The sequence below is a fragment of the Palaemon carinicauda genome, chromosome 22, assembly GCF_036898095.1.
Source record: "Palaemon carinicauda isolate YSFRI2023 chromosome 22, ASM3689809v2, whole genome shotgun sequence".
Lineage (NCBI taxonomy): Eukaryota > Metazoa > Arthropoda > Malacostraca > Decapoda > Palaemonidae > Palaemon > Palaemon carinicauda.
Window position 1 is genome coordinate 100,830,617 of NC_090746.1, and position 10,000 is coordinate 100,840,616.

General features: G+C 34.8%; 1 protein-coding gene across 1 annotated transcript in view; it reads left to right on the forward strand.

Moving 5' to 3' along the window:
* Window positions 1-2,592: 2,592 nt before the first annotated feature.
* Window positions 2,593-10,000, forward strand: part of LOC137616654 (max-interacting protein 1-like) — a 134,513-nt gene continuing 127,105 nt past the window's right edge. Inside the window, exon 1 of the mRNA XM_068346578.1 lies at window positions 2,593-2,618. The gene's annotated coding sequence lies outside the window, so the exon portion shown is untranslated. The remainder of the gene's footprint in view (window positions 2,619-10,000) is intronic.

Below are 10,000 nucleotides of genomic sequence, written 5' to 3' on the forward strand. Positions count from 1 at the left end.
CCACCATCCTTGTGAGCTTAGTGAGGTTTTGGTGAGCCTACAGGTTTTATCTGCTGAATCATCAGCAACCATTGCCTGGCACTCCTTGGTCCTAGCTTGGGTGGAGAGGCTTAGGCGCTGATCATATGTATATATAGTTAGTCTCCAGGCGATTGTCCTGCTTGATAGGGCAATGTCACTGTCCCGTGCCTCTGCCATCCATGAGTGGCTTTTAAACCTTTAAACCTGGACCGGATTCGGGAGATGTTCTGATTAGTGCTTGTTAATTATGTACTATAATTACTGGTATTATTGCATTTATCATTTTTTTTTTCATTGATGTCATAAGTGTAACAAGGCTGTACCCTTAATATTATTATTATTATTATTATTATTATTATTATTATTATTATTATTATTATTAGCTAAGCTACAACACTAGTTGGAAAAGCAGGATTTTATAAGTCCAAGGGCTTCAACAGGGAAAAATAGCCCTGAGAATTATTATTATTATTATTATTATTATTATAAGCTGAGCGGCAACCCCAGTTAGAAAAGCAAGATGTTATAAGCCCAATGGCCCAACAGGAAAAAATAGTCCAGTGAGGAAAGGAAACAAGGAAAAAAATAAATTACTAATGATTACTTGCTAAGCTACAACCCGAGTTGGGAAACCAGGATGATATAAGCCCAAGGGCACCAACAGGGAAAATAGCCCATTGAGGAAAGGAAGTGAGGAAATAAATAAACTATATGAGAAGTAATGTTTTAATAATGTTAAATACCTTAAGATCAGCTATAACGTTAAAATAGATATGACTTATACAGTATAAAGAGATTTATGTTATCCAGTTCAAAGTAAAAACATTCAGGCCACTCTATTTGCAATAATTGCAATTGATATGAGTATGAATTAGAAAAAAAGAATTATTTGGGAGAATTTTTGCAGTGTGAAACACACCCACTCTCTCTCTCTCTCTCTCTCTCTCTCTCTCTCTCTCTCTCTCTCTCTCTCTATATATATATATATATGTATATATATATGTATATATATATATATATATATATATATATACATATATATATATATATATATATATATATGTATATATGTATATATATATATATATATATATATATATATAAATATATATATATATATATATATATAAATATATATATATATATATATATATATATATATATATATATATATATATATGTATGTATGTATCATCCCCTCCTACGCCTATTGACGCAAAGGGCCTCGGTTAGATTTCCCCTGTCGTCTCTATCTTAAGTTTTTAATTGAATACTTCTCTATTCATCATATCCTACTTTGCGCTTCATAGTCCTCAGCCATATAGGCCGGGGTCTTCCAACTCTTCTACTTTAGTGTCCTGCGGAGCCCGACTGAACGTTTGATGAACTTATATATATATATATATATATATATATTATATATATATATATATATATATATATATATACATATACATATATATCTTATAAAATAAAAAGTAGAAATAACGACAAAGCAAATCGAGAATTATAAGTTGACATGTGTAATAGAAAATCAGAACATATTTTATTCTCCCCCCCCCCCCCTCTCTCTCTCTCTCTCTCTCTCTCTCTCTCTCTCTCTCTCTCCTCTCTCTCATATCTTCTCAGTCCGGTGTTGCTACTGATGTAAACCTCACGCTAACGAGTCCGCAAACCTTGTAACCGGAAGGAAGTCACTGAATATATCTCAGGATGTTAAATGGTTTTTTTTTTTAACTTAATGAAGTCACTCAGGGATGTCCCCTGACTTCAGATTCATAGTGAAGATTCGCACTAAATTCTTCATGCTGTGTGGGATGAAATTACAGTGAATCAATCTGAAGTTATTTTTAAAGGCTGGTAATGAATGGCAGAGGCAAGGGACTGTGATAATGCTCTGGCTAGCAGGACAATGCCTGGTAGCTACCACGTTAAGGTATTGCCACTCAGAAAAGTATATATATATATATATATATATATATATATATATATATTATATATATATATATATATTATACACACATATATAAATATATATTTATATATTTACATATATAAATATGTATTTATATATATTTGTGTGTTTTTTGTGTGAGCATGTATATGTACACATACACACACACACACACACACATATATATATATATATATATATATATATATATATATATATATATATATATATATATATACATACATACATACAGTATATATATATGTATTTGTATTGGTGTAAATTGTTGACTAGTGGTTCCAAAAAAGACCAAATTAACAGTAAAAAATATTTCTACTAACAAAGTTTTTCTTATTACAGGTAAAATATATATACTAAAACGCAGTAAAGGATTATTTTTTTATTGGTATGATAATTCGAATTATATGTTTCTACGCTTGTATTGGCAATCAAGAAACGATCAATTATTATTATTATTACTTGCTAACCTCCACAGATGTGTTAGGCTCAATTAATTTATACAGGCAAGTGTTCGAAAATTAATCTAAAATTAAAAAAATTCATCTATATCATTAGACTGTTTAACAATAATATTCTCTTCTGTTTTTTTCAGGACCACGCACAACGAATTGGAAAAGAACAGGTAAGTCATCTCACTAAAGTTTGTCCTCTGCTTCCAAAATTCATCTCCCGAAAACGTTTCATCTGCAAAATTCAGCTCCCGAAAACGTTTCATCTGCAAAATTCATCTCCCGAAAACGTATCTTCTGCTTCCAAAAGTCATCTCTCGAAAACGTTTCTTCTGTCAAAGTCATTCCCCGAAAACGTTTCTTCTGCAAAAGTTATCTCTCGAAAACGTTTTTTTTTTTTTTTAAAATTCATCTCCCGAAAACGTTTCTTCTTATAAAAGTAATCTCTCGAAAACGTTTCCTATTCGAAATTCAGCTCCAGAAAACGTTTCTTCATCTTCTTCTTGCTTCCGAAATTCATCTCCCGAAAACGTTTCTCCTACTTCCAAATGTCACCTCTCGAAAACGTTTCTTTTGTAAAATTCATCTCTCTTCTGCTTCTAAAAGTCATGTCTCGAAAACATTTCCTCTTTGAAATTCATCTCCCGAAAACGTTTCTTCTGCTTCCAAAATTCATCTTCCGAAATCGTTTCTCTTGCGTCCAAAATTCATCTTTAAAATTCATCTCCCGGAAACGTTTGTTCTGCTTTCAATAGTAATCTCCCTAAAATGTTTCTTCTGCTTTCAAAACTCATCCCCCGAAAACGTTTTCTTCTTTAAAATTCATCTTCTGAAAACGTTTTTTTCTGTAAAATTCATCTTCTGAAAACGTTTCTTCTGCTTCCAAAAGTCGTCTCACCAAAACGTGTCTTCTGATTCCAAATCCGTCGGTCGATAGGAGGAATGACATTCTACTTCGTCATGGGAATCGTTGGAATCACCTTTGCTATTGAGTTATTGATTTTTTTTTTTAATACGAACCTGTTTTGGGGTTTGTGTTCATGCGTATCCTTATGGAGTGTTGAAGAGCAGTTAAAAGAAATTATGATGTTGGATATGATAGTCGCAAACAAAACGTTTGCTCATTGCTCTTTGTAGGGATCTGTGTTGTACTTTGAATTAAATGTTTAAATGTCTCTCATGAGTGGCAGTCATGGGAGAGGTCAGCGCCCTAAAGCATGACCATATGTACATATTAGTACACAAACCCTGTTCATCAATGTAGGACCAGGGTGGGCCAGGCATTGGTTACTGCTGACTCAGTAGGTAGACCCCTTCTATCCATCCTTAGCTCACAAGGATGGTGAGGTTGCAACTCTAGTAGAAACTATCGAGCTTAAGCGGGACTCGAACTCCCGTACAACATATTGCCTGACAAGAACGTTTCCAATAGGCTGTCAATCATTTTTGAATATGAACTCGTTAATTCCTTATTTGAATAAAAATCCCCTTCCAATGCGTACCAAAGCGTAGTAAATTGATTTATTCATTTGGTTTTTATTTATTTGTAGAGACTGTTCCATTGAGTACGTGCTTGGCAGGGGGGAAATACCGGTTGGGGGGTTGTTAGGAATGGTCATGGTTTGGGGGAGGGGGGCATGGGGACTTTACGTCCTTACCGTTAAAGGGGCGGAAAATGCTTCTGGGTTCTCTGGGTGCGATGGGTTCACCTTTGCAGTACGGACCATGAAGTTGAAAGGGGGAAGGTGGCCTCGGGTGGGCCTGCGGTGGGGTTCCAGAGGGCCTCCGGAGTTAGGGGCGGGTTTGATATCCCCGGGGAGAGATAGGATAGATAGATAGTGTGCCTGTTAGGTATGAACAAGGACGTAGGAAATCGAAAGTGCCTCTCACTCTTGCCAAGGCGTTCCTGCTTTTTATTTATTTTTATTAGCGGTGGTTTGATTAAGCGAGTCCAACAAGGTGGCTCTCTGTTTGTTAGCCATTTTGCGTGGGTGATAAAATGTTATCACGACGTAAACACCAATTCACCTTATAATTTATAATTTTATACAGTTAGTTGCAAACACAACTGATCAGTCAAATTGTCCTATAATTGTTTTGTGTTGCTGAGATTTTTTCCTGGCTTATTTATTGATATAAATATCAAGTCTATGACTGAAATAATGATACCAATTCCCTAATATCGCAAGAGGGTCTGCCCCTCTCTTTTATTCTTCTGTACTTCTCTTTCTCCCTATTTCCTTAATCTTTCCCATCCCGAGTACCTGCCTTTGAGCTATAAACTGGATTGTATCCAGGGATACTCTTCCTTTCCCCATATTCCCTACTTCCCTATTATTATTATTATTATTATTATTATTATTATTATTATTATTATTATTATTATTATTATTATTATTATTATTATTATTATTATTATTATTATTATTAATATCCAGTCTGTGATATACTATTCTTACAGTAATTGAAAATATACCTGGTCAGTGAAATTGGTTTGTAATTATTTGGGTTACTAGGAGCTTTTCCTGACTTAGCTATTAGTATTACAATTCATTCAGTAATTTGTAATTTTTACAGTAATTTGCAAACACAAGTGGTCTGTAAACTTGGTGTGTAATTGTTTTGGGTTGCTAAAATCTTTTCCTGGCTTAGCTATTGGTATTACAATTCAGTCTGTACTTTACCTTTATTTACAGTAATTTGTAAACACAACTGATTAGTGAAATTGGCCTGTAATTGTTTGGGTTGCTAGGATCTTTTCCTGTCTTAGCTATTGGTATTACAATTCAGTCTGTAATTTACTTTGTATTGTAAACACAACTGGTCAGTGAAATTGTCCTGTAATTGTTTGGGTTACTGGGATATTTTCCTGACTTAGCTATTGGTATTACTATTGCATATTTCCATGCCTTTCGAAGTAGATGCTGAGTTCAAAGATGATTATAAAATTCTACTAGATAGGCCTTTGCCAAAGGGGCTAGACTTCTTAACATAGCAAAATTTATATCTATATTTAAGTTGTTAATAAATGTTGCATCATCACCTCCGCCAACAAAGGTTCGATGAGGTTATGCTATTGCCCCGTATGTCTGTTTTTTTGTGAACAACTTCTCACAATTTTACTCATCGAGTAGTGAAACTTTAAGGTATTAACTGTTATGTGCGCGTTGTATATATATATATATATATATATATATATATATATATATATATATGTATGTATGTATATATATGTATATATACATACATATATACATACATATATACATATATATATATATATATATATATATATATATATATATATATATATATTATATATATATATATACACCACACACTATATATATTGATAACTCACAATATATGACTTCCTAAAGTTGATATTGAGAAAAATTTCTCTCATTCAACCGTATTCTTCAAGTGATAACCCCTCTGGTTTGAACCTTTTGCTATCCTTGAGAGAGAGAGAGAGAGAGAGAGAGAGAGAGAGAGAGAGAGAGAGAGAGAGAGAGAGAGAGAGATTGTACTGGGTTGTGATGTATTTGAAGTACATCCAATAAAAATGACATATTGTAAGATTAAGGGAAAATAAAAATTCAAATGAGATCCGTGAATATATTTGATGAAAAAAATCAGCAATGGATTAAGTTCCAGACTTTAGAAAAACGAAGGGACCGGAAAAAATGGGAAAATGGAGAAGTAGGGAGAAATGAAGCTAGAGGGAAATAAAATGACTGGAGGAAACTCTTAGGGATTGATACCGCAGGTCTTGGTTATAATACAGAGGGGGTGGGGGGGGGGGGTGGACATTACAGAACAAATGATATAAAGAATTGAACTCTCTCTCTCTCTCTCTCTCTCTCTCTCTCTCTCTCTCTCTCTCTCTCTCTCTATATATATATATATATATATATATATATATATATATATATATATATATATATATATATATATATATATTATATATATATGTGTGTGTACATATATCTAATATATATATATATATATATATATATATATATATATATATATATATATATATATATATATATATATATATGTAAATACATATTAGAAAAATGTTTTATTAAGATAACTTTCTTAACTTTTTTTCGCATTATTTAGTTCACACATAAGCGAAACCTCTCCATCACCTTCTGTTAGGATAAGTGTAATATTTTTGATATATTCTGATAAACTAAAGTGATTGTAGTCTAAAGTGTTGTTTGCAAATTCTTCTCAGTAGTAAATGTTTTCTGATCGATATTTGGGTAGAAAAGACTAACTGTGATGTACAGATCTTCTAAGAAAAGGACACTCCAAAATCAAACCATTGTTCTCTGGTCTTGGGTAGTGCCATAGCCTCTGTACCATTATTCTCTTCCTTGAGGGTACACTTGAGCACACTACTCTACTGTTTCCTTATATCCTTTTCTCACTGGGCTATTTTTCAATGTTGGAAGCCTTGGACTTATATCATTCTGCTTTTCCAACTTCGGTTGTAGCATAGCTATTAATAATAATAATAATAATAATAATAATAATAATAATAATAGTAATAATAATAATAATACACTACTCTACCGCAGAAGTTCCTTATTTCCTTTCCTCACTGGGCTATTTTTCTCTGTTGGAGCCCGTTGACTTATATAATCCTGCTTTTCCAACTAGGGTTGTAGCATAGCTAATGATGATGATAATATCAGTAATAGTAATGATAAGAAGAATAAGAAGAAGAAGAAGAATTGAGTTTGTTATATTAATTATATGTTCTCTAATTTGATTTCTATCTGATGAATATCTGTATCTGATTTAGCAATGAAATAATGATGTAGTTTTGCCATCGACTCTCAACATCAAGTTTCTACATTCGCAAATATACATGAGGGTTCGAGGGTTCAGGTCATTGAACCCTCGGCACGAGCCCCATTTTGGGTTTCAAAGCGAATAGTGGGATGCGTTTGGAATAATCATTTGGTTATAAGGAGCTGTAAGTGCTTCTCTGCGCTGCTTCAAGGGACGTCGTGAAAGATAACATGCTCCTGTGTGGGATCTTGTCCACAAATCTGGTTGCTTTTTTCGCATTTTTCTTCTTCTTCTTCTTCTTCTTCTTCTTCTTCTTCTTCTTCATCGTTATCCCTACAAAGAGGGGTTGGTTGCCTGAAGCTCCCTCTCCAATGCCTTCTATCAAAGGCATCCTCTTCCACCAAACCTCTTCTCTTCATATCATCCTTCACCTTATCTCGTCATCTAATTCTCTACCTTCTTCTTCTTCTTCTTCTTCTTCTTCTTCTTCTCCTTCTTCTCTGCAGATGGACTGAAAAGTCTTTGAGACATCCAAAATCTCTCTCTCTCTCTCTCTCTCTCTCTCTCTCTCTCTCTCTCTCTCTCCTCTCTCTCTCTCTCTCTCTCACACACACACACACACACACACACAATGACTGGCGAATTTCGCATCATGTTAGAGATTTTGCAATTCAATTCTCAGTAGTATAAAAGTTCCCTTTGCAGCCTTTGTTGGCCGAAACTGGTATTGCATTCATACACCTGTTGGAGGTGTAACGTAGTAGTACTCTAGTCGGTATTATCCTGTCTCATTGTTACTTCCATTCGCTGTATTGTTGTTATATACTTATTGTTCTGCTGTATGGTCCATAGTATCCACGTGTTATTCATATATATATATATATATATATATATATATATATATATATATATATATATATATATATATATATATATATATATATGTATACATACATATATATAAATATATGTATATATATATATATATATATATATATAATATATATATAAATACATACACATATATATATATTTATATATATATATATATATATATATATATATATATATATATATATTATATAATATATATATATATATATATATATGCACACACATACATATAATCATCTTGATCTTCAGCCGTTACTAGTTCACTTCAGAACAAGGGCCTCAGGCATGTCCTTCCACTAGCGTCTGTTTGTGGCCTTTTTATGCCAGTCCACACCGGAAACTTTCTTAGTTCGTCAATCCATCATCATTTCTTCTTTCCCTTCCTTATGCAGTCTCTAGGGACTCATTCTGGTATTCTTAATGCCCATCTATTATCTGTCATTCTCGCCTAGTCTCGGACGTGATCATATGAATATATGGTCGGTGTCTAGGGCATTGTCACTATCCCTTGCCTCTGCCCTTCATGAGCGGCCTTTAAACCTTTATACCCTTCATATGGTTGTGGTGGCCAATCCGGTGATGCCCTTCACTGATGAATGGTAGACTGGGGTTCGAGTCCCCCTCAAACTCGTTAGTTCCTTTGGTCGCTGAAACCTCACCATCCTTATGAGCTAAGGATGGGGGTTTGGGGGAGTCTATAGGTCCATCTGCTGAGTATTCTGCAGCCATTGCCTAGCCCTCCTTGGTCCTAGTTTCGTCGGTGATCATAGATATATATGATCAGTGTATAGGGCATTGTAACTGCAGGGTTGTCAGGTTGGCATTTTTCGGGTCCCCCCAAAAAAACTACAAATTTGGCCTTTTTCGTGCTAGATACGTAAATTTGGCCTTTTTGAAATTGGTTAGCCTTATTTATGCTATATTTTTGGCCCTTTTCTACTATTAGGTTGGCGTTTTAAAGCTGCAGTTGATCAGACCTGGTCCTTTTCTCATTTGGAAAAGCTGGCAACCCTGCTGTCCCTTGGCTTTGCCATTCATGGGCGGCCTTTAAAGCTATTGCACCTCCGTAGAATTCCACGGCGCCACCGTCACGTGTCTGCAAACCCGCAGGTGTACTTTCAACACATGGTGTCGTCATGAATAATGCAGTACGCTACACCCCTATGATATTTGCAACCAGGCCGAGAAAGCTGTTTACCAGATGTAGTTTAATATGCTCCGAGGAGTTTGCAGAGAAGACCGCACATACTAACGTTTTAAGGGGGTTGGGGGTAGATTGGGGTCACGTACCTCCAGCCCTTCTTATATCCCCCCTCAACCCCTTCAGCTATGGGTAGTACCCCACCCCACCCCCTGCACCATGGCTGCACTCTACAAGGGGGTCAATTGCACTCTCGACTTTGCGTACAAATGTTGTTCTAGTTAAGCTTCATGTAGTTATTTAGTTAACAGTCAAGAGAAGGCCCTAGTGAAAATGCGTATAAGACTTTTAATCATATAACAGTTATTTTAGTTTTACGCTTAGCATACGCTTGTTGACGCCAACGCTACGTAGGTGGTTTGCGCAGGTTAATGACACTATATGGCTTTTTTTCTCAGTGACGTGGCGTCAGTCTCTCTCTCTCTCTCTCTCTCTCTCTCTCTCTCTCTCTCTCTCTCTCTCTCTCTCTCTCTCTTGGCGTCACGGCCATAGCACGTTTTCTTTGCAGTTTTGTCTATCCGTTTTCTGTTGAAATAAAAATTCATATCTATCATTCTAAATATGGCAAAATTCCATCCAATTTATAACATAGAATTTTGTTTTATTGTAAGAATTTATGAGTAAATTGTCCCAATATTTTACTCATTAAAT